This window comes from Petaurus breviceps, unplaced genomic scaffold (genome assembly GCF_028583685.1).
Source record: "Petaurus breviceps papuanus isolate PSGF00001 unplaced genomic scaffold, PetGlider_PUasm1.0 174, whole genome shotgun sequence".
Classification (NCBI taxonomy): Eukaryota; Metazoa; Chordata; class Mammalia; order Diprotodontia; family Petauridae; genus Petaurus; species Petaurus breviceps.
The window spans coordinates 57,479,123-57,501,869 of NW_027185761.1; the positions used below are offsets into that span (position 1 = coordinate 57,479,123).

Below are 22,747 nucleotides of genomic sequence, written 5' to 3' on the forward strand. Positions count from 1 at the left end.
GAGAGAGAGAGAGAGAGAGAGAGAGAGAGAAACAGAGACAGAGAGAGGCAGAGAGACAGGGAGATTTAATTTTGACAGAGACATGGGTGTGAATTCCAGCTCTGCTTACTACATGCAAGACAATGGGGAAAGTTTCTCCCTCTCTCTAGGAATCTAATAAAGGAAAAGGGCCAGACCAGGGGTGTGGAACCTGGGGCCTGGAGGCCACATGTGGCCCTCTAGGACTTCAAGTGTGGCCCTCTGACTGAATCCAAACTTCACCTAACAAATCCCCTTAATAAAAGGATTTGTTCTGTAAAACTTGGACTCAGTCAAAAAGGCCGCACCCAAGGACCTAGAAGGCCACATGTGGCCTCAAGACTGCAGGTTCCCCACCCTTGGGCTAGATTATCTCAGAACCAAAATCCTCCAAGAATTGTTCCCTAACATATTCATGCTGCCATTCTTAAAACTGCTAAACAAAAGGGGAGATTTGCCCAAGGAGTTTCATGAAGTACCAGGAAAAAAACCAAGCACAATTCTTAATGTAAAGAGGCTTGACCAGGAGCCAGCAGAGAGACATGCCAAGTAATTTCTAACTGCTGGCTCTGATTCCAGCTCACGGCAGGCCAGGAATGTGGACGAATGTGGACACACACGCTCTCAGATCACTGGGGCAGTGAGGCTGCCCAGGTGCCTCTCACATCCTTCCTCTGTCTAACTGGGAAGCTTCCCAACAAGCTGCGTGCATGCCGGAGAGTTAGGTGAGGGGTCTTTACAATCTGAGTGCATTCATATGAGGAACCTGGCCAGTTACAACCGAGGGTGCACAACAAAAATCTCTGTTGAACAAACACTTCCAAAACCTACTCCTTGATTCTACTTATTTCAAATAGCAGGATGATGGTTTTTATTTTTTTCTGTGTCTTCTATCCCCAGCCCCTCTCCCTGAGCCTGGAACACAGCAGATGCTTAAATGCTTGCTAAATGAAGAGCTGGTGTTGCCTTCAGTGGTGCCTAACTTTTCATGACCCTATTTAGGGTTTTCTTGGCAAAGATACTAGAGTGGTTTGCCATTTACTTCTTCACCTCATTTTAAAGATGAGGAAACTGAGGCCAACAGGGTTAAGTGACTTGCCCAGGGTCACACATCTAGTAAGTGTCTGAGGCTGGATTTGAACTCGGGTCTTCCTGATTCCAGGGCTGGTGCTCTATCCACTGGGTCCCCTGAATGAAAAGTAGTATTAAATCAATTAAGAAAGTACTACCTTTAATACCACACACAGTGTAAGGGGGCTTAGAGCACAAAGAAAAACCTGAAAGGTTTCCATTCATTAGATCACAGACTTAAAGGCAGAAGTCTCAGAGGCCATCTATGCCAACCTCCTCATTTTACACAAGAAGAAACAAGCCTTGGGAGCTAAATGACTTACCCAAGGTCAGAGAGAAAGTAAAGATCAAAGGTCTAGTCCAAACCCCTCATTTTACAGATAGGGAAACTGAGGCTCACAATATTAGCAGCAGAAGCCATTTATACAGCATTTTAAGGTTTTGTTGTTCAATTGTGTCCAATTCTTCATGACCCCATTTGGGGTTTTCTTGGCAATTTTAAGGTTTATAGAGTGAATTACATACATTATCTCATTTGACCCTCACAACGACCCTGAAGCAGGCAATGACAGAATTATCCCCATTTTACAAATGGAGAAACTGAGGGTCATAACTTGCCTAGGGTGACTCAACTGGTAAGTTCAAGGGACCAGATTCCAAACTGGGTCTATCTTGACACAAAATCCAGTTTTTTCCACCACCACCAAATTCTCCGACAATAGAAAGACAAGGAGAGTTCCTCATGGTTTAATGGCACAGCCAACATGCCAATGGATACAAGGAAAAATGGGGGCCAAGATAAGGGAGGGACCAGAAAGGTAACTAACTTCTTGGCTTGGAACCAACTTTTAGTATAAGGGGAGGAAAGCGGTCTAAAGAATTCTCAGCACTTCCAAAGCAATGTGGCCACAAGAAGTAAAGAGGCCGTCAGATGCTCAGGACCTTGAATCCAGCTTCTTAATTACCACAGCAAGCCACATTGGGGATGCTAGATTAGGAGTGATGGAGTCAAGATGTTCCTCCTTAGTTCTGTGCCCTATTCAACAGGGGCCACCCCTCTGCCCCAGCAGATTCCAGGGTCCCCCATTGGGGGGCTGGGGCTGGCAGAGAGTCATAAATACAATTCAAAGCACAAGGCCATTTTTTAAAATTTCAGACTAAAGTCAGAGAGCTCTCTTTTTTTAATACTCAACCTCCAAGAACAAAGGAAATTTAAATTTGAGAAACCAGATTTTTAAATCAAGAAATTCTCAGGAGTTTTTGCTTCCAGCTGGGAGCCTCCCCTGCTTACCAAGGGCTATTAGGTCAGAGGTATTCTGCAGCCCCTCCCTCCTCCCTGCACCTCCAACCAGGCCTTATCGAATAAGGAAAAATCAGATGGAATTCAAGATCAGAGATTGTTCCTGAGCAGATGACCTTTGGCTTGTTGGCAAAACAGTCTGGAGGACTAAATTCATACAGGACCGGGTTGTTTGTATAAACCAAGTAAATCAGCCACATACCATGAGGAAGGCCTGACTCCCCCCAGAGTGTGCCTGGAAAAAGCTCCTCTCCCCTCTGAATCTAGACCTCCAGAGTCCCAATAAACCACGTCCAGATAGAGTCCTGTGAGTTACCCCATAAACAAGGCTCCCTCCCTCTCTCTGTCTGTTGTGTCTGTCTCTGTCTCTGTCTCTCTCTGTCTCTCACACACATGAAATTCTCATGAGATCTGGGTTCAGATCTCACCTTTGTGGTATTGATTCCCAACAAATCACTTTGCCTCTTTTGCCTGGGGCTCAATTTTTCACCTGTAAAATGACAGTGTTGGGCAAGATGACCTCCAAGCTTCCTCCTGCCTCCAGAGCTTATGAACCAAGGGCCATCTCATCTAAGCCACCAATGAGATTCTAAAATGAAGTTTACTGCCCAGACTTAAGCTGTAAGGACCTCAGAGGTCCCCCCAGGTCAGCTCCTTTCATTTTAAGAACAGTGCTCAAGAAAGGGGCCCTGGCTTCACACCCAGACCCACCCTGATACCCAGCCCAACTCATCCTGAAACCAAAAACAACTTTGAATTCCATTTCTGGGGACAAGTGATGGCCTCAAACTTAAACTTCTAGAGCATTCTCTTCAAAAGAAAACAGCTTCCAGACAGTCCTGAAAAATGAAAAGGGTCAAATATCTCTCTCCAAAACTACCAAGGGCATATCTATGCCAAGTACTATCAGAGAATTAAGCCAGGGGCTCAGTTTAATAGGCATCCCAAACAGGTCAATAGCTAGGTCAAGAAAATCTGGGTTCAAATCTGCTTCTCACAGATTGATCCATGAATATTTGTTAAAGTACCTACTATGTTTCAAGCACAGTGCTAAGCACAGGGAACGCAAAAAGATGCCAGACACTCCCTTCTCAGAAGGAGTTTACAATGTGATAAGGTAAACATACCTGTATACACACATACATATATACATATATGTGGGCATGCATGTGTACATACATATACATACATACACACATACATATATTAGAAAATCAAAGCAAGTTATATACAAGACAAACAGGAAATCATTAACAGAGAGAAGGCACTAGAATGAAGAAGGATCGGGAGGGGAAGCTTTCCAGTAGAAGGTGGGATTTTAGTTGGGAGAAGCCAGATAGCAGCCCATCCTAACAAGAAAGTTTCATGGCTAGAAAACAAGACTACTCTTCCCTTGTTTAAAGAGTCCAGTGTCTTTTTTTTTGAAGAGAAAGAACAAAATGCCCTGTGCTGGTCTTTTGGCAAGACCACCTAAACCTAAAGGGAACGGAATACAACTATATAAATCAAAAGGCACTATCACAAAAAACTCAAAAACATCTCACAAACAAGCAACTCACTCTAAGTCAGATTCGGTGACAAAAAGTGATGGACATGAGAATTGAGGAAGTCCTGAGGAACAGCTCCATTAACTAAATGGCTACTAAAAGGGGGCTTCTGGCAACCCCTGGCCGAGCCTAATGGGAATAGTCACCTCCCACTCACTTAAAGTATTACAACAGGAACAACCGACCCTATTCCACCTGGGCATGGACTCCAGATAAGAAAGGGATGAGGACAGATTTCCTTAGTACAGCTAGACAACCATTTTGTGTCTGTGTAGGAGCAAGTCTGGTCTTCTGGGCTTCCATCCACTAAGCCACACTGTGGAAGTCAGCCTCAATTAGCAGCTCAGTGGACCCTGGGAGTTGGGAAGCCCCAAGTTCAAATCCAGCCTCAGACATCAGCTGGGTGACCCTGGACAAGTTAATCATCTCTCTCAAAATGGGGATAATAACAGCACCTCCTTCCCAGAATTGTTCTGAAGATACAATGAGAAAATGTTTGTGAAATCCTTTGCAAACTTCAGAACAATATAGAAATGCTGTCAGTTTTTGTAACAGAGATTAAAAAACGAGGGCAGCCTCCCTGGATGAAACCCAGAAAATGTAAGGAAAGGCTTCCCCTAAATGGCTGTTGTTACTAATTAGGTGCCAGTTAGCCTAGGCTAAAACACAGCTGCTGTTCAAGAAATACTTTCAATCATTTATTAAACACCTACTGTTTGCCAAGCACTAGAGACACAAAGACAAAAAGGAAACGGTCCCTGCCCTTAAGGAATGTCTTACATTTTACTTGGAGGAAAAGAACATGTCCACAGGTGGAAGAAAAAGAAGCCAACTATAAAAAAAGTAAGTACAAAACAAAGTTGGCACTAGATGAAAACACTAACACAGAGAAGTGGGGAAAGGCCTCCAGGAGGAAGTAACATTGAAGTGAAGCCTTGAGCTAGGGTTTCCCAGAGGCAGAGGGGAGGGAGCACCGAGAGATAGCAGATAGGATGCTGTGTCCAGGGCACAGCCAATGGGCCCCTCTGGCTGGAGTCAGGCAAGAACAGCATCCAGTCAGCAAAGGGCTTCCAGGGCTTCCCACCAATGCTCCCCCTCCTTACTGGGCCTCCTGGGAATTCCTAGCCCCCCTTCAGGGCCACTCTCTAGACCAGATAAGACCAGAAGAGGGTCATCCCTGAGTAAAAGAGCCTTAGGGACGTTAAGTTCCCCTTCACAGCACCTCCAAGGTACAAAACAAAGGCACTAACTATTTACTATTCCACCTCTCTATAACAAACTCAAATCTCAAGTAAGGAAGCTGGATACCTGGGAGCCCAACACAGGATTCTCTCTCTGCTGCCCAAACCAGCCAAGCTACTACTCATGAATCCAGTTAATGATCTAAGAATCCCCCATTCTCATATGGATCATATGTATATGGATCTGGGATTTTTTTCCAGCCTGGAAAAGCCACAGATTATAGTCAACACACCCCATAACATTAAAGGGGACTTTTTTAAACCTAATGTGAATTCTAGAAGGGGCTGAAAGACATTCAGAAACAGTTCCTGAATTCTTATTTTAATAGACTTCCTCCCCTAAATGATGAGACACACAGAGAGGACAAATGACTTGAGCAGGGTCACAAGGGCAAGATTTGAATCTAAGACTGGAGACCAGTTCTCTAACCACCCAGTGCTGTAATATTAACAATTCATATCTCACTTGAAGGTTTGCAAAAACACTTTCCTCATAACCACCCAAAGATGTAGGAGTTGGGAATATTATCCCCATTTTAAAGATGAGGAAATGGAGGGTCATGGAGATATATGACCTTGGGTAAGTCATTTCAATTCATAAATGTCAGAGCTAGGATAAGATTACGGAAAACACTCCGACAAGAGGGTGTGTGTGTCTCACTTGAGGGTGTGTATACACACACACACACACGCACACACACACACACACACACACACACTGCAGGCATATCAAGGTCTGTAGAAGCAAGAAAGTTGGGAGTGGGGGGAAAAATCAACACAGAAATGGTCCTGCATGGCTAGGTTTATTTCAGCTTTGACTAGCTAGTCACAGGACTAGAGTCCTGACATGACAACTTCCTGATGTCAAATTTTAATAATTTAATAAGCACATGGGCTCAGTCGACCAGTAAGCCAGCAGTAAGTCACAGTGCTAAGCTTAGAAGATACAAATAAACCAGAGGACAGGCTCGGCAGGAACTCAAGAGGCAGGCGTGTTCTTGACTGAAGACTCTCTGTGACCTATTAAAGTTATTCATAATACCCTGGACAGACTGGATTCGCCAACAAAAGTACTGAGTTCAAATCCCAGCTCAGCTAATTTGGACAAACTGCTTGACGCTCTAGATCTCTGGAATTCTTTATCACCAAAATGAGAGGGTTGGCCTAACTGGCCTGGGAGGCACCTGCCCAGCTCTGCCCCTATAAGCCTATGACTCAACCTCTAATTCTATGAACTTGTTCTATAGCTGCAATCGAAATCTAATCTAATGGTCACCAAGCCTCTCTTTAAATGACGGCAACTCTCTACCTCATACTCCACTTTCTGACAGCTCTAATTATTAGAAAAAGGGACAAGGACAGGAGCCGTGATTTCACTGGCAAATAAGGAAACTCCTTCTACCAATGCAGGTCGGCACCTTTTCTGAGACTCATAGCTTAAGAGAGCTGCCTAGGGCTCTAGGAGGTCAAGTGAGTCACCCGGGGGTCACACAGCCAGGCTGTATGTACATCACTGATTTACAGCTGGATGGAACCTTTCAAGTCATCTGATCCAACTCCCTCCTTTTTTTACAGATAAGGAAACCAGGGCAGAGGAAGCTTAAGTCATTCAATTAGTAAACATTATTAGAGTGCTAGGCACTGTGCTAAACATTGGCCATCAAAAGACAAAAAGAGTCCCTGCTCTCCAGGAGCTTCAAATCTAATGGAGACACACGCTAACAGCCATGTACAAACAATCTATAAACAGGAAACAGTCGAAGGAAGGCGCTGGAGCTGTGAGGGTCTGGGAAAGGCTTCCCATAGGAGGGAAGGCTTCAAGCCTGGTTTTCCTGTCACGGAAGCCTCCTTTCCTATCCACTATGTCAAGATGTTTTCTCTTTAGACATCCCCTCCTAATTGAGCTGAACACCCTGAGACCCTTTTGAATAATGGGCCAATCACCCACCACTGTCCTTATTCTATTAAAAAAAAAAATGTGACGCCTAAACCAAGACCTAAATTCTTTAGTATCATAGGCTTGAGCCCCCACTTGATGGGGGGCCAGGATGTAACACCATCTTAGCAGAGCATAAGAGGCTGTGGAGAGACCCTCAGGGCTGAATAGAAGAATTTCTTATAGAGATTGATTTCTGGAACTAATGAGCCAACAGCACCTATTCTACACATAGTGAAAAGGCCAGGAGGGGCATTCTGTCCAGAAAGACATGAACCTGGGTCTCCCATCCCCTGATCTTTGGCTCTCTCTATGACCATAACACCCTCAGTTCGCTTTATACTCAAGTAACACATTTCCACCAAAAAGCAATTCATGGACCCATAGGCCTAGAGATGGTAGGAACCATGGAAGCCATCTGGCCCTCCCCGCTCGCTTTACAGATGAAGAAAAGAAAGCACAGGAACGTTAACTGACTTCAAGGTCACCCAGGGAGGTGAGGGGGCAGAGCTGGATTTTGAACCCCAGGCTAAATTCAGTTCTCTTTCCACTGAACCACAAAATCAACAGGCAATCATCGGTCACTGCTCAGAGGACCCCAATGACATTCAGAAACAGCCAAAAGATGGCAGCTGGAGGGCAGTATGAGCAGATGCCCACCTGTCATCTCCAACTTGTACTAAGAAGCCAAAAGCCAGCTAGCTGAGACCCAATCACAGGACAGTGGCTTCCAAACCACACAGAAAGCAAACCCCTACCCACCAAAGGCTACCACCAACCCAAGGTCAAGTATGGCTAACTCACAGGGTAGCTCCCTCCTTGTAAAGTGATGGGGTAATTAGTAAGTCATTTGTGCAACATTAGGCAAAGCGTATGTATAATTGCTTTCAGAGCATCAACCTGTCTGGACAGATTCTGCCTTATAAAAATTCAGCCAATAGGCAACCCCTCCCTTTCCACCCCCCAGCCTGGAGCATATCTATTATTTCTGTCCTACTAAGCATCATGGGAAGTAGCAAATGATCAAATAGTTACCGTAAGATGATGTCTTTGTCCCCCCTACAGCTAGCCACCAGCCAAAATTACTCCCTAAGCCAGGTCTTGTGGTGCAGTGAAAAGAACACCATGCTGGCATCTGGTTCCTCACTTTGATGATTCTCTGTTTTCCTTTCTGTAAAACAAGGAGGAAGTTGGTCTAGAAGACCTTTTTGGTCCTAAGCAACTCTGAATCTTAGGGATAACTGCCTGATCAGGTGGCACTGTCCTGCTTTATGGTGCTGTGGCCTACCAAAGAACATGGATTTAAATCTCAGTTCTACTGTATGACCCTGGACAAGTCAATTTACCTTTGGGAGTCTCCGTTTCCTCATCTAGAAAATGAGATAAGACTAAATGACTTTTATCCCAGGATACTCTGAGGACTGGAGGCAAGTTTTCTACAAACCAATTTGCCTCAACAGTCCTTCTGGGCTTAAAATAGGTTTCAAATCAGAGGTTAAAAAAAAAGAAAGAAGATGGAAAATCCTTTGGATTTCTGCAGTCTCTCCTTCCCCAAAGTGCTGGACCTAGGCTCACACAGATGAACTGCTTGAAAGTGGACATCGGGAAGACAGTCACAAATATAGATTTTCTTAAACTAGCCTGGGTATTCTAAGAAAGTATTTCCCCCTCCCCTCTTGCCTTCCCCAAGCTGGAAGCCACACCTAACCCTCATAACCAATCCTGACAACACCTTTCCCAAAAACCCCTTCCCCCCTCCCAAGCAGTTGCCAAGACCCAGTCAACTTTCCAGGGCGTTTGGCCAACACAGGCCATGCGGCCCATGTTTCATTAGGAATTTGTGGTCGTTAACGAGGACTTGGAAGCCAGGGCAGTGACGGCATCAACGGGAGGTAGCGTAATGCTTCCTGTTGTAATAAATTCCTCCACCTGTGAAACTAGACTTCTATTTATTACCAAAACAGAAACCCCAGCTTTGGAGACCCTTCCTGAGTCCTTGAAGCGCGTACTTCCAACAATGACATCATTGAGCAGCTTCTGACAATGGGTCCCAGGAGCCCGGGCCCCTCCAATACACAGCAAAAGCACATTCCTAATTAGGAAAGTCACTCACTGCTAGGTGCCGATCCCCCTTCCTACAGAGAAGCTCTTATCCCTCCCCACCCCCAGTACAAGAAAGAATCTGCTAGGATCCTAGAGGCACTGGCCTAGACCCTTCTCCTGCTAAGAGCCAACCACCACACTCATGACTCTCTCTTCTCCAAAGGGGTCAGAACAGGGCTCACCTTTACCCTTCTCCTCACAAACCATCTGAAAACTGTCTTAGAAATAATTTCTAAAAAAAACCAATAGGCGTAAAAGGATGTGAGAACTGAAGCTAAGGGCTCTTTGCTCTACAGTATAATCATAGCTTTGGGGCTGGAAGGACCCTCAGAGGCCATCTATCTGGTCCACCCCCACTCCCTTTTACTGAAGAGGAAGCAGAGGGTCCAGGGCTCACCTGACATCCAGCACACGTGTGCAAGTGGCCAAGATGCCATTTTAGGTTTGAGGCCAGGGCAAATTTCCTAAAAATTAGAGCTAAAAATGGATGCACTTAGTGTTTCTTAAAAATTTACAGCTAGGGGGCTACCCCCCACCCTTGGTCAATCGCTGCTAGTCCACAGAGCTCCAAGCTTTTCCAGACTGAGAAGCTGCTGCTGCCTGGGCCTCCCTCTGCCCTTTCCCCCATCTCCCCGTTCCCTTCCTCCCCAGGATGAACATGGCGTCAGGCAGCTCTGCGCTCAAGGGCAAATGACTCAACTTTGTGAATTGATAAACAAAAGTGGAGAACTTCTAGCAAAAAATGTATCCCATCGTGAGACAGTGCTTGGTGCTTTGGATGTCCAAGAGCGTTCCTTGGGGGTCCCTGAAGTTCTGTTTGGGAAGTCTGCTATGCCCAGTGCACCTGACTTCGAAACATTATTCTACAAGTTCAGCTTTTTATCAGCACTTGTAATGGGGAACATATTAGGTATGCAACAGACACTTTTGCTGGTCTTTGCCATCAGTTAACAAATGCTCTAGTGGAAAGAAAACAGCCCCTGCGAGGAACTGGTATCCTCAAACAAGCCATAGCCAAGATGCAGATGAATACAAACCAGCTGACCTCAATACATGCAGATCTCTGCCAGCTTTGTTTGTTGGCAAAATGCTTGAAGCCTGCCCTTCCCGGTCTGGATGTGGATATGATGGACATTTGTAAGGAGAAAGGGGCTTATGATGCAAAGCACTTTTTATGCTACTACGACTATGGTGGAAGGATCTACGTGGGGTTAAAGAACTTTGAAAGAGCACTTTACTTTTCTGAACAGGCCATGGCAGCCAGTCATATCATGTTGGAATCTTATAAGCAGTATACTCTAGTTTCTTTGATATTACTGGGCAAAGTTCAACAGCTGCCAAAATACACTTCTCAGATTGTTGGTAGATTCATTAAGCGCCTTAGCAATGCTTACCATGAATTAGCACAAGTTTATTCAACCAATAATCCGTCAGAACTCTGAACCCTGGTAAACAAGCATCGTGAAACTTTCACTAGAGATAACAAGGGGCTGGGTAAGCAGTGTTTGTCCTCTCTTTATAAGAACATCCAAAGGCTAACAAAGACATTTTTAACATTGTCATTACAAGATATGGCAAGTCGTGTACAATTGTCAGGACCGCAGGAGGCAGAAAAAATACGTCCTTCACATGATAGAAGATGGTGAAATTTTTGCAAGTATTAATCAAAAGGATGGTATGGTCAGTTTCCATGATAATCCTGAAAAATATAACAATCCAGCCATGCTTCATAACATTGATCAAGAGATGTTGAAATGTATAGAGCTTGATGAATGGCTCAAGGCCACGGATCAAGAAATCACAGTGAATCCCCAGTTTGTGCAAGAGCATGGGCTCACAAGAAGATGATTCAGGAAGCAAGCCATCCAATTATTCTTGAAATTAACATTTTCTGTGCTTTAAACTGAAAGAACCACCACTTTGGCCATTGGAAAATGTAAGAATGGCAGGGAGGACTCAGACTGTTTTATCTGGACATTAAGAAATTTAAATTTTGTTCTGACATCTTCAGTCCTATATACTTTCAAAGGTTTTCTCTCTGCAAAGAAAGGAAAAGATCTCACACTTTACAAAAAAAATTTACAGCTAAAGGAATGGACTGGCCTACAGGGAGGGAGTGACCACTTGGTCATTGGTATTACAGTGAGGTGTCTGAGTCTTTGTGGGATGGGATGGGCCCTGAGAGCCCTTCCCAAGACCCTTCTTAGACTTCCTAAGAAATCTCTCACAAATAAGCACATTTTATTTAACTCCAAAGTTCTTCACTTTGGGTTTTCTGCATCTATTATCCCTTTGGCTATCTGGTGAATGAAGTCCATGGATCCCTTCCCAGCAAAATGCTTTGAAATGCTGAAAATAAAACACATACAATTACAAAGGAAACCAATTATAAGAAAGAATTATCCAAAAAATATTTTAAGTGAAAAAACAGGTTCCTGGATCCTAGCTTCCAACACAGAAAGGAGACTGGCTCCTTAGGGGAAATTCAACAGGGAAATCTTTGCAAGGCCAAGAATTATTTCATAAAGTAATTCTCCTTCCCTAGCTCATCTGTCTCAGAACTATGAACTGAAAAACTATTCAAGCATACCTATGCAAAGCATGAAGAATAACGAATTAAAAGTCAGTGTGCCTGGGTTCAAATCCCAGTTCTGCTACTTACTACTGGGGGTGGGGCTGGGGGTGGCCAGGGGACAAGCATTTCTTAGGCACCTAAATGCCAGGCTCCATCCAAGCACCTTATACATGTTAGAGGGAAGTCTCAGGATAAGCTGGTTCTGCCATTTTAGGGATAACCCACAGTGATTTATACCCTTCAGGCAGATTCCTACAGGAGGTGCAGGACCAAAAGGTCTGGCCTCAGAGTGGAGCGTGACCAGCCTTTAAACCAGGCCTCTGACACTTCCCGGAGGTGACAATAAATAAGAATAATGACGATAATGACCCATATTTCTACAGCATTTTAAGGTTTGCAAAGTACTTTAAAAATATTATCTCATTGGAAACTCACAGCAACCTTGAGAGGAAGGTGCTATTATATTATTATCCCCATTTTACAGTTGGGGAAATGGAGGCAGGCAGAGTTTAAGTGGTTTGCCCAGGGTTCGGCAACCATGAAATGTCTAAAATGTGACTTGAACTCAGCTCTTCCTCTTTCCAGGCCCAGGGCTCTAGCCACTGGGCTTTGGTTTCCTCATCTGTAAAACAGGGAAATGATCACAAATTTCAAGAATTGGAAGAGAACCAGGAGGCCATGTCACCCCGCACAAGGGGCCATCCGACCTGTGCCCAAAGACCAGCAAGGAGAGGGAAGCCAGCACTTGGCGAAGCCGCCCGTTCCACCAAGGAGACCTAGAGCACCTGCCTCCCAGGGCTCTCCTACAGGCCAAACAACACCAGAAATGGAAGGCTTGTGACCAAGCTTCGAAGACAGTGTCAATATTCGCCATCAGCCACAACCCAAGCTGACACCCGCTGGGCACACCAGCTCTCAGACATGGGATAGGACAAAATGGTCACAGACCAAGAAAGGGGCTTTCCCTTGAGAGGAGGATATAGCACACCTCCAAATCAGCCTGACCCCACAGGGGAGAGAATCACTCTGTGGCTTCTCCAAGCCAGGAGCTTTTCAAGTTTCTCAGCTAAGAGCTGCAAGGTGTCTCTAATTGGTGGCATCCAACCTACATTTCCTTTCTTTAAAGAAAAGGGGGGGAAGGGCTACAGCTCTGTGGGGAATGAGGGGGACGTACCCACCATTCACCAGGGTTTATAGCCTCAAATCATTGGCAGGAGACTTGTCATCATTCCACCCTGCCCCCAAGCCCCAATGCCAGCTGCCAACCACAAAAGGTAGGTTTAGCATGGTTTAAAAATATTTTTAACCAACTACCTATTCTTCCCCATTAATTACAGTGTTTCCTCTTCAGTTCATTAAGAAAAAAAAGGAAAAGTTCTGGCTCTTGTCCCCTTCCGCACTCCAAAATATTCTGGCTAATTTTCAGAGCAAAATCTTGGAAAGTTAGCTTTAGAATTGAGAGGTCATCTTGGTCCAACCCCCTCATCTTACATCCAAGGAAACTGAAGCCCAGAGCAGTCAAGACACTTTTCCAAAAGTCCCTCAGGAAGTATTGGGCAGAGCAGGGTCCCCCTTCCATAAGGCTCCTTGTCACAAAGCAGGTCACCCACCATCAGGTTGGAAAACTTGGAAGACAAATCTTTCATGGAAGAACCAACTCAGGACAGGAATGAATGAAGGAAGGAGCACTGAACATTCCCTCTGTATTAGGCACTGAAGCGGACATTTTAATAGAAAACACTTAGAGAGCCTGAGATGATTTGGAGGGAGGGCGGCACCATGAACTATGGGCAAAGTCCAGACCCCTCTCCCCCACTAAGAGGCAAAGCCTGGGTCCGAAACTGGAGTAGGAGGAAGACTGAGGAGAAGGAAAAGGAGGAATAAAGGAGAAAGAGGAGGAGGAAAAGGAAGAAGAGGAGGAAAAGGAGACCAGAGTGCAGTCAGCAAGGCTTGGAGAAGGCCAGCAAACTTTTTACCCCAATTTCTAAAAAAGCCCAGCTCCTCTTCATGGGCTGACTTCGCCCCATTAGAATGGCCAGCCTTTGAGGGCAGGGACTGTGGTGGTGGTGGTTTTTTCCCCTTATATTTGTATCCCTTAGTACTTAGCTAAGCACAAAGTCAGGCACACAGATCAAAGCATTTTTTGAGGATTTACTATCTACTGAAATTGCAACAGGGCAAAGTTCACGAGCAAAAAGAAAAGTCCCAAGGGTTCAGGGAGCAATACTTAATTTTAAGCATTCTTGTTTCAAATTCTTTTGCTGTCTACCAAAAACCTTTTCACCCACCCTTCAAGAAGACCTATTAGTCTTCATATACTCGAGGGATGAGAATGAAATTTAGGAAGAAAATGAGCTTTGGGTCGGGAGATCTCAGACTGAAGGGCCCCCAAACTGAGCGCTGGCTGCCTTTGGGCGGTTTTGAATAGTTTTAGTGGTTTCATGTGGTTTCCCTTTGACTCACTAAGGCTGGGCCCCTCCACATCCACACTCAGTTTAGAACTGAATCCTCACTATGTCTCAAAAGGTAAAAAAACAACGTACTGACAGTTATTGCCTCATTCAACCTAGCACGGTTTCCACAAAAGCTTTTCTTTCTCTCTAAGCCATCACCTGGGGGTTTCACTTTCACACAATCCATCCCCTGACACCGGTTGGTTAGTCCATACAAGCAAGGATCTCCAGAATGAATGAAGCCATTGAAATGGCCATAGCATGGAGCCCCCTAATCGCCCCACCATGTGCAGAGTCATCACGCATAACATCCTCCAGGGAATCTGAAAATGCCTGGGATGGCTGGCGTCTACTCCCCCTCTCCAGCTCTTCTGGAAGCTGCAGAAGGCACGTCCACCAGGAACTAGAGCAAAGGAGCAGAATTCTCGTTCTCTCATGCCAGTCAAGGTCAAGTCGGTGAAAGAAAACACTATGCTGAACGGCCGCTCCCCTCTCCTCATAAACTCATTTCTCAAAATCGGGCAAAAGAAGTCAAACCACAGTGGACAATATGGCTTTCAGAGCCAAAAGCAACACGCTGGAAATAATCAGAAGTGATTACTGTTTGGGGAAATCCTTGGCTACAGTCGACGCTTTGATTCAATTTTTCCAGTCCAAATCATCCGAAGTCACTCTAACTTGGGACTGGCTAAAGGAAAGTCCCATTCATGCGTCTCTGCACGGAGGAGGGTCCTTCACGGGAATGGCTTAACATGTGACCAGGGCCCAGGGGGTCAACTCCAGGGTCTAGTTAAAGAAACTTAACTGAGCTAGCTCTTAACAGACTAAACCCTCTCTGAATCCTCAGTGATATTCCACAGGAACATCCAAGAGGCTCAGTATGTTGGACCTCGGAGACCACCTAAACCAGCCTTCTCATTTTACAGATAAGAAAAACTGAGGCTTGGCTAAGGTTAACTGGTCTGGTCACATGCACACTTTATGTCAGATCTTGAACCCAGACCCCTTTTCACGTAAAGACTGATTTCTACAGTTAAATTGTGCAATAGTTCTTGGCTAGGAAACTTGGTGGGCCAGAAGGAGGACGTGAGGAACTGGAGAGAAAAAAGATAGCTCCCCAGCCTGGCCCCCTCAACTCCATCTTTCAGATTCAGTTATCAGAAAAGCATTCTGTTAAAACTTAACCAACCACAGCTAAGCTACAGGACACTTACTCTAGGAAAATTACAAAATTATACCAAAGCGTCTTACAGAAAGGGCTCTGTAAGGTGGCACTGACCAGGAGGTTATACACCAACATTAGACACAAAAGGAGAATATTCACAAAGGCCATAAGGGCATGGCCTTGCAGGAAACCCTCCAAAGCAGCAGTCTCAAAGTTTGCAAAGTCCATTTTATTTTCCACAAGGCACAAGATTTAAGACAAGCCGGGTATGTTTTCTTTACTAGGTGATTGCCCAAAACACCAAAGCAATGGGTTTAAATAGCCTCACCATTTATTTGGAAACTAAGTTAGGAATGAGGAGGTTGGCTGGGAGCCCAGGGCCCTGATGGAAGCAAAGAACATATTGTCAAAAGGGTCCTTTAAAGGGATCTCAGATTCCTTCAGACCAGACCCCTTTCCCCTCTGGGTGGCCCAGGAGCACCAGTGCAGACGAGGAAAGCCAAGGTGAGCCACCGAGGGGCAGTTAACAGTGAGCTAATGTGTATGGGGCCAGGTGAGCCTTCCTGTTAAACAAGATTCTCCAACCAAGTTTCAGGAAGGGGGGGGGGGGCAGTCATTAGGAGAATATGGAATAAGTCCAAGAATGGCACTCGACTGGGGCGAAAGGGACCAAGGCGTGGCAGAGTAAAGGGCATTACAGACTTGGAGTCAGAGGACCTGGGATCCAATCCTGCTTCTGACACCTATGACCTAAGTGACAAGGTCATTTGGCTTTTGGGGGCTTGATCTGTAAAACCAGACTGTTAGACTCAATCACCTATGTTTCTGGGACATAACCAGCCCTTCCACCCTCCAAAATACACAATCATAAGCCAAAGAAAAAGACACGAAGGGCGGGCGAAAGGAAATCCACACTCAGTATAGTGTTAGGCCGGTCCTAGATAAAGAACAAAAACCCAAAGTGTTAATTCAAATTCTAGTTAAGTCAAATCCCTACCCTAGAATCAAGTTGGCTGGATTAGAGCAGTGAGTGGGAACCAGAGAAGCTCTCCAGCTGCCTACCACTTAATTAGAAATGCAGTGGCGATTTAAGAATAGGGTGTGAACATCTCTCCTGCCCCTGGCTAGGGGCCAGCTCCCTGTGGGCAGAATTTAACTGTTTACTTAAAGCTCACAAAGGTAGTTTCAGTTTCCATCACAGAAGGGACCTATGTACTTTCTCTCTCTCCTCCCTCCAGAATATGTGTGTGTGTGTCTGTCTGTCTGTCTCTGTGTCTCTCTGTCTCTCAGCCTCTCTCTCTCTGTCTCTCTGTCTCTCTCTGTCTCTGTCTCTGTCTCTGTCTCTCTGTCTCTCTCTCTCTCTGTCTCTCTCTGTCTCTCTCTCTCTCTCTGTCTCTCTCTCTCTCTGTCTCTCTCTCTGTCTCTCTCTCTGTCTCTCTCTCTCTGTCTCTGTCTCTCTCTCTGTCTCTGTCTCTCTCTCTGTCTCTCTCTCTCCCTCCCTCTTTCTCTCTCCCCCTCTCCAGGTAGGGAAGGGTGAGCCCCACCTGACAAGTCCTGGACAGAACTACAGGCTGGCCATTTCAGTGCTGTGGACAACACACTCTTGCCCACCACAATTCTCCCATACGGGGCCCCTGAAACTCCCACATCAGCTATTGGCCCGAGCTGAGAGGGCCAGGCCACGGCTCTGGGCAGCCTCCGCCACTCTGGGCAGATGCCGGCTTGTTTCAGATTTATCTAGGATACAGCTGGTTTGTGTGTACTTTGGATGTCGTCTCCCCCACTGAACTGTGAGCTTCCTGAGGGCAAGGGCTGTTTTTAGCTTTCTTTGTGTCCCCAGCACTCTGCCTACTCAATATTCTGTGACTTTCTGACCACATATCTGACAACATTCAGTGTCCATTCAGAAGCAATACTAAGGGTAGCTGGGTGATGCAATGGATATAGCACGGGCCCTGGAGTGAGGAGGACCTGAGTTAAAATCCAGCCTCAGACACGCAATAGCTGTGTGACCCTGGACAAGTCACTTCACCCTGACTGCCTCCACACACACAAAAAGAAACCATAATGCTGGCAATAGCTGGCATTTACATGGTGTTTTACCTGTGTTGTTTCATTTAATACAAAAACCCCTGAGAAGCAGGTATTGATATCATCCCCATTTTGTACAGGAAACAGAGGCTAAGCTGCAGTTAGCAAGCGTCAGAGGCAGGATTTGAAATCGAGTCTTTCTGACTCTGGCTGCATGCCTTAGGAAGGAAGGTGCCACAGGGTTGTGTTTTCTAGGACTTGGCCTGTTTCACGACAGAAGCACCAGATCAGGTAACTTGCATGTCAGCTTACACCAGAGCAATCCCTAATGGGAAGCCAGCAATGCCAGTTCTAGCCTTGCATTACCCCAGACCACTGCCTCAGGCAGGCTAATTAACATCCATCTATACCTCATTTTTCCCATCCATGAAATGGACTCTGATGGGGAAGTTCCTAGAGGAAGCAAGAAGCAGATTTTACATAACTGTCCGCAAAGGGGTCAACAAGAAAAGGTCATTTTTCTGCCTGGGCTTGACCTGGGTGAGATCTCATGAAGGAGCCCCCAGCACTTAACAACAAACAGAAAAACATAAAGTAACATGACCTCACCACAGAGCTCTAACATCACAGGTGGGAGCTGGTGACCTGCTCTGCCCGGGGTGCGAAGGCCAGAAAGGACCCAGCTCTCCTGTTCTGGGGAACCACTGGCCTCAACTTTTAGGCTCTGTCCATTTTCAAGTAAGATGGACTAGAGCTGAAGGGGCCTCAGAGATTATCTAGCCCAACCTTCTTTTACAGACAGGGATGCTGAGGCCTCAAAGTGGGTGTGACATGCCCAAGGTCATGTAAGAAGTGGCAGGAAGAACCCAAGAGGCTCCGAAGGCCAGCAATCCAGGCCTGGTCTTCCTCCACACCTAAAGACCCACTAGTAATAGACTGGGATCTGTCCTAAGAAAGGCCAGCAGACACAGTGATGGCCATTCTCCTTCTAGTCAAATATTTGCTTTTCTACTATTTCTGAAATTAGTAGAATGTTTTTAATAGGAAAAAGGAATTTTCATGAGGAATCAAAGACATCGAATTCCATCATTTTACAGCTCAGGAAACAGGCTGGGAGAGGCTGGGTGACGTGGCCAAAGTCCCAAGGTGAGGTAGTAGCAGCCACTTAGCTTTGGACCACCAGCAGGCGTCTGGAGGCCTGGACTCTCTGCAGTGGGGAGGCTGTGTCACACCTGACACAGAAGCATTCCAAGGTCACCGTGCCAAGGCAAACTCCCCATAAGTCTTGGGCTGGTTAATCAAGGAATTTAAGTTAATCTGGCCAAAGGGGGAAATTGTTTTTAGTAACTATTATTTGAAGAGATTACTCCAAGAAGCAGGAAAAGATGGGTGTTTCGTTTTAATCTCCCTAGAAACAAATAAATATTCCCATGTTGTCCACACATGAGAAGCCTGCAGTGTAACTATCCTGAGCCCTCATGTGTGGTATAAACATCTCCCTGGGAAACGGGGTGCTCTGTGGGACACTCCACTGTGAAGACAGTGGGGCTCATCCCGCCAGAAATCCCCAGGGTGGCCATGTTCCTCCTCCTGTGATCAGCCATTCTGCAGTTGGATTCAGTGACTAATGGCACCATGACTAAGTTACATCTTGACTTAAAGGCCAAGAAAAAGATTCCGACTGGATATTGACAGGCTTAACATCTGACCTCTAAGGACAAAAAATTTCCCGGAGTATTTCTGCGTCCTCTTCAGGGTAATGAGAACTTTATTCCATTTATAAAATAATTCACTTGTTATCATTATCAATAAGTATAAGTATCAAACGAATTAGTTAACAAAGCACCAATCATATTAATTCATTAAAACCATGAATTGTTATCAATAATAAAATGTCACTAATTACATTAGTAACAACATTACTAGTAATAGCTAACATTTACTTTGCACTTTAAGGTTTGTAAAACCTTAACACATTGGTTATTTCATTTGTTACATAACACTGTGATTTGGGTACTATTATTAACTACTATTAACCATTACTATTATTAACCATTTTCCAGATGAGGTGACAGAGGTTAGGTGACCTACCTAACTAGGAGGCAGGATTTGAACTCAGGTCTTCCTAACTCCAGCACTTCATCCACCTATTACATTTGGCAAACCTCAAAGCCCTTTCCACAAACAGCCCTCAAAGGTAGGTAGCACCTGTACTATCAGCTTCACCTGAGAGATAAGGAAACTGGGGCCATGAGGTTATCCAGCCTTGCCCAGGATCCCACATCCAGCAAGCATCTGAGGTGAGATTCAAACCCAGGACTCCAACTGTCCTTGTATGTAATCAAGTGATCTCATGGACCAGAAGAGGATACCAAAGAACAAGGTTACTGCACTTCGGAGATCAGGAAACAAACACACCAGATTTGGTATGATATTTTATTTCATACACAACTGTAATCCCCTTTTAATTACACAGATCACCTAAGAAAGAGAGAGAGAGGAAGGAAGGAAGGAAGGAAGGAAGGAAGGAAGGAAGGAAGGAAGGAAGGAAGGAAGGAAGGCAGGAAGGAAGGAAGGAAGGAAGGAAGGAAGGAAGGAAGGAAGGAAGGAAAAGAGAAAGAAACTTGAACCTATGTAAAAATGTATTTTAAAAAACTATATGAAATGTATTTTCAAAACTAAATAAAACTATATAAAAATGTAGTTGTCTAAGTTTTTCCTTCTGAGTTAACTTGTGGAACATGGAGAGGCATTCAAATTTTAAGGCTTATTACCCCAAAATTACACAGAAAACTTTTATCACAGTTTTGAGCTTCTTATCTTGCCATCCCTACCCCACCTTACCTCCCTCCCAAGTGTCCATGTCACTGAAGGGCAATTTTAAACACATAATGAGGTTATAAAGTAGTTGACTTTGAAGTATTTAATCCACAAATATTTCATAAGCAGGAATAGACTATTCCAGACACTGGGGATTCAAAGCTAAAAATTAAACAGTTCTTGTCCTCATGGACATTAGCATCTTTCTAGAAGAATCAGAAATAATCAGACTCAATCAGTTTTCAATAAAACCTAAAATATCAGTTACCTAGGAAAGAATGCTCCATTTAAACAGAAACGGGAAATTTTTTTAAAAGTCTGGTGGAAATGAAGTTTGGACTACTTTCTTACACCACATACCTAAATTCTAAAGACCATACCACAAAAAAAAAGTTTTCATGGAAAAAACTCAGATATCTTTCACAAGTATTACTTGGGGTTTTTAAATTCACAAATAAGGCATAGAGGCAATTACAACAGATGAAATAACTTCAGTTACAAGATATTAAAAAGCTTTTGTATGAATGGAATGAATTCAACTAAGATAAGGAAAGAATTCAGTTGGGAGAGAGGGATAATCTATCAAATATCTCTAATAAGGATAACTATCTCTGATAAGCCAAAGCTATAAAAGAGGAATAGCCACTGTATATAAACAAGATGGGATACTGCAGGGTTAAGTGACTTACCCAGGGTCACACAGTAAGTGCATGAAGTCATATTTGACCTCAAGAAAATGAGTCTGACTCCAGGCACTCAATCCATCGTGCCACCTAGCTCCCCAGTGAAATATTACAAAACTGTAAGAAACTATAGAGAAACATAAGAAGACTTATATGAAATGATGCAAAGTAAAGCACAAAGAAGCAGGCAAACAGTACCTACAATGGCTATGACAACTGATATGGAAAGAACAACGTACAAAATAGTCCACAGAAAACACTTAGGTAGGTACTATGATCAAGCTTAGCTTAAAGAAAGATTTAGGAAGAGTCACCTCTTCTACCTCAGCAGAGAAAGGGAGAGGGCAGGCTGATGGGTGTGGAGCTTTGTTTGTTCATAACGTCACACTTGGGAGATATTGGAGAGTTTTGCCAAATTGTTGTAAAGATTACTCCCTGGGAAGGGGATGGATACACTAGGAAATGTAATTTAAAAACAAGACAATGATAATATTTTTAATTTCAGCAATTTTTAAAAGGGAGGGGACAGGAAATTATCCCTCATAGCTGGTTTCTAGAAATAGTTTTCAGTCCCCTAGTGAGTATTAGTCTTTATGACTAACTGAAGAATGAAATAGGGAAAATTCTGGAGAAAGATTCAGTCGCCCCTTTCTAAACAGGCAGCTAGGCGACCCAGCGGCTACAATGCTGGACTTGGAGTCAAGGAGAACCGATTTCAAATCCCACCTCAGACACTAGCTAAGTGACCCTGAGCAAGTCACTTAACCCTGTCTGCCTCAGTTTCCTCAACAGTAAAATGGGGATAATAACAGCACCTAGCCAGGGCTGTTATGAGGAACAAATGAGATCATTATTTGAAGAGTGTTTAGCACAGGGACTGGCACACAGTAGGTGCTATGTAAAGTCAGCTATTATTATCATTCATTACTAATGATAGCTTGTTGTGAGGGTACTTTGAAACCTTAAAAGGCCCTCTATATACCAGGTGCCGCTTCTACTATGCATAGCTCAAAGATGACTGGAATTGAAATGAGAGGAAGCGGGTCTGAAGCCCCTGCTCTGCTTCCTACTGACCCAGGGGTTCTCACTCAGACAGGTGGCTCCACCCCTCCAGGAGTCAGCTTCCCCATTTGTAAAGCCACAAAGCTGGAAGAGATCATCCCTAAGGCACCCGGCCCAGCCCTTGTCTGGATTCTAATGAAAGGCTATCCAAGAGAGAAGCAGCAGCCACTGTCCAGGGACAGCGGGACAGCTGCCTATCAGTGGCCCCAAGATGCTGAGATCCAGAACCCTTTTCACAAAGGAGCTGAAAGGAGGCCAACAGAAGACTAAGCCCGAGGGGGGATACTGGGGGGAGAAGATAAGAAAGAAAACCAGGCCAGAGTCGAGGAAATGGAGCTGGCAGTGGCACGGCATTCCTGGCCAGGGCTCTCCAGGTCTGCTGTGACCTCGGACAACATCGACAGGCTCTTTGTCCAAGGCCGTGTCACTTTATCCCCAAGAACACAGCAAGACGGCCTCATCGGCCTCCTGCCTTCCCTCTTCAAGACATCCTGCACACCCACCCCATGGAGCTTCTTCCATAAAAACTGGGCCACGGCAAAGAGAGAGCAGCCCCAGGTTCAGATGCCACCTCTGGTGCTCACTGTCTTGGGACCCTGAAAAGCCACTTCCACTCTTGCGTTAAACCAGGTAATCTGAGGTACCTCATAAGACGTGCCCTTGATGACAGTGGGATTTGAACCCAGGTCCTCCTGACCCCAAGTCTGGCACTCCTCCCAGCACCACAGCAGGCTAGCTTGCT

At 45.0% G+C, this 22,747-nt stretch overlaps 1 protein-coding gene and 1 pseudogene across 6 annotated transcripts in view; one reads left to right on the top strand and one right to left on the bottom strand.

Annotated features, from left to right (window-relative positions):
• Positions 1-22,747, bottom strand: part of FLNB (filamin B) — a 159,128-nt gene that overhangs the window by 113,859 nt on the left and 22,522 nt on the right. The gene's annotated exons all lie outside the window — the stretch shown is intronic.
• On the top strand, positions 9,867-11,585 carry LOC138158177 (COP9 signalosome complex subunit 3-like; annotated as a pseudogene).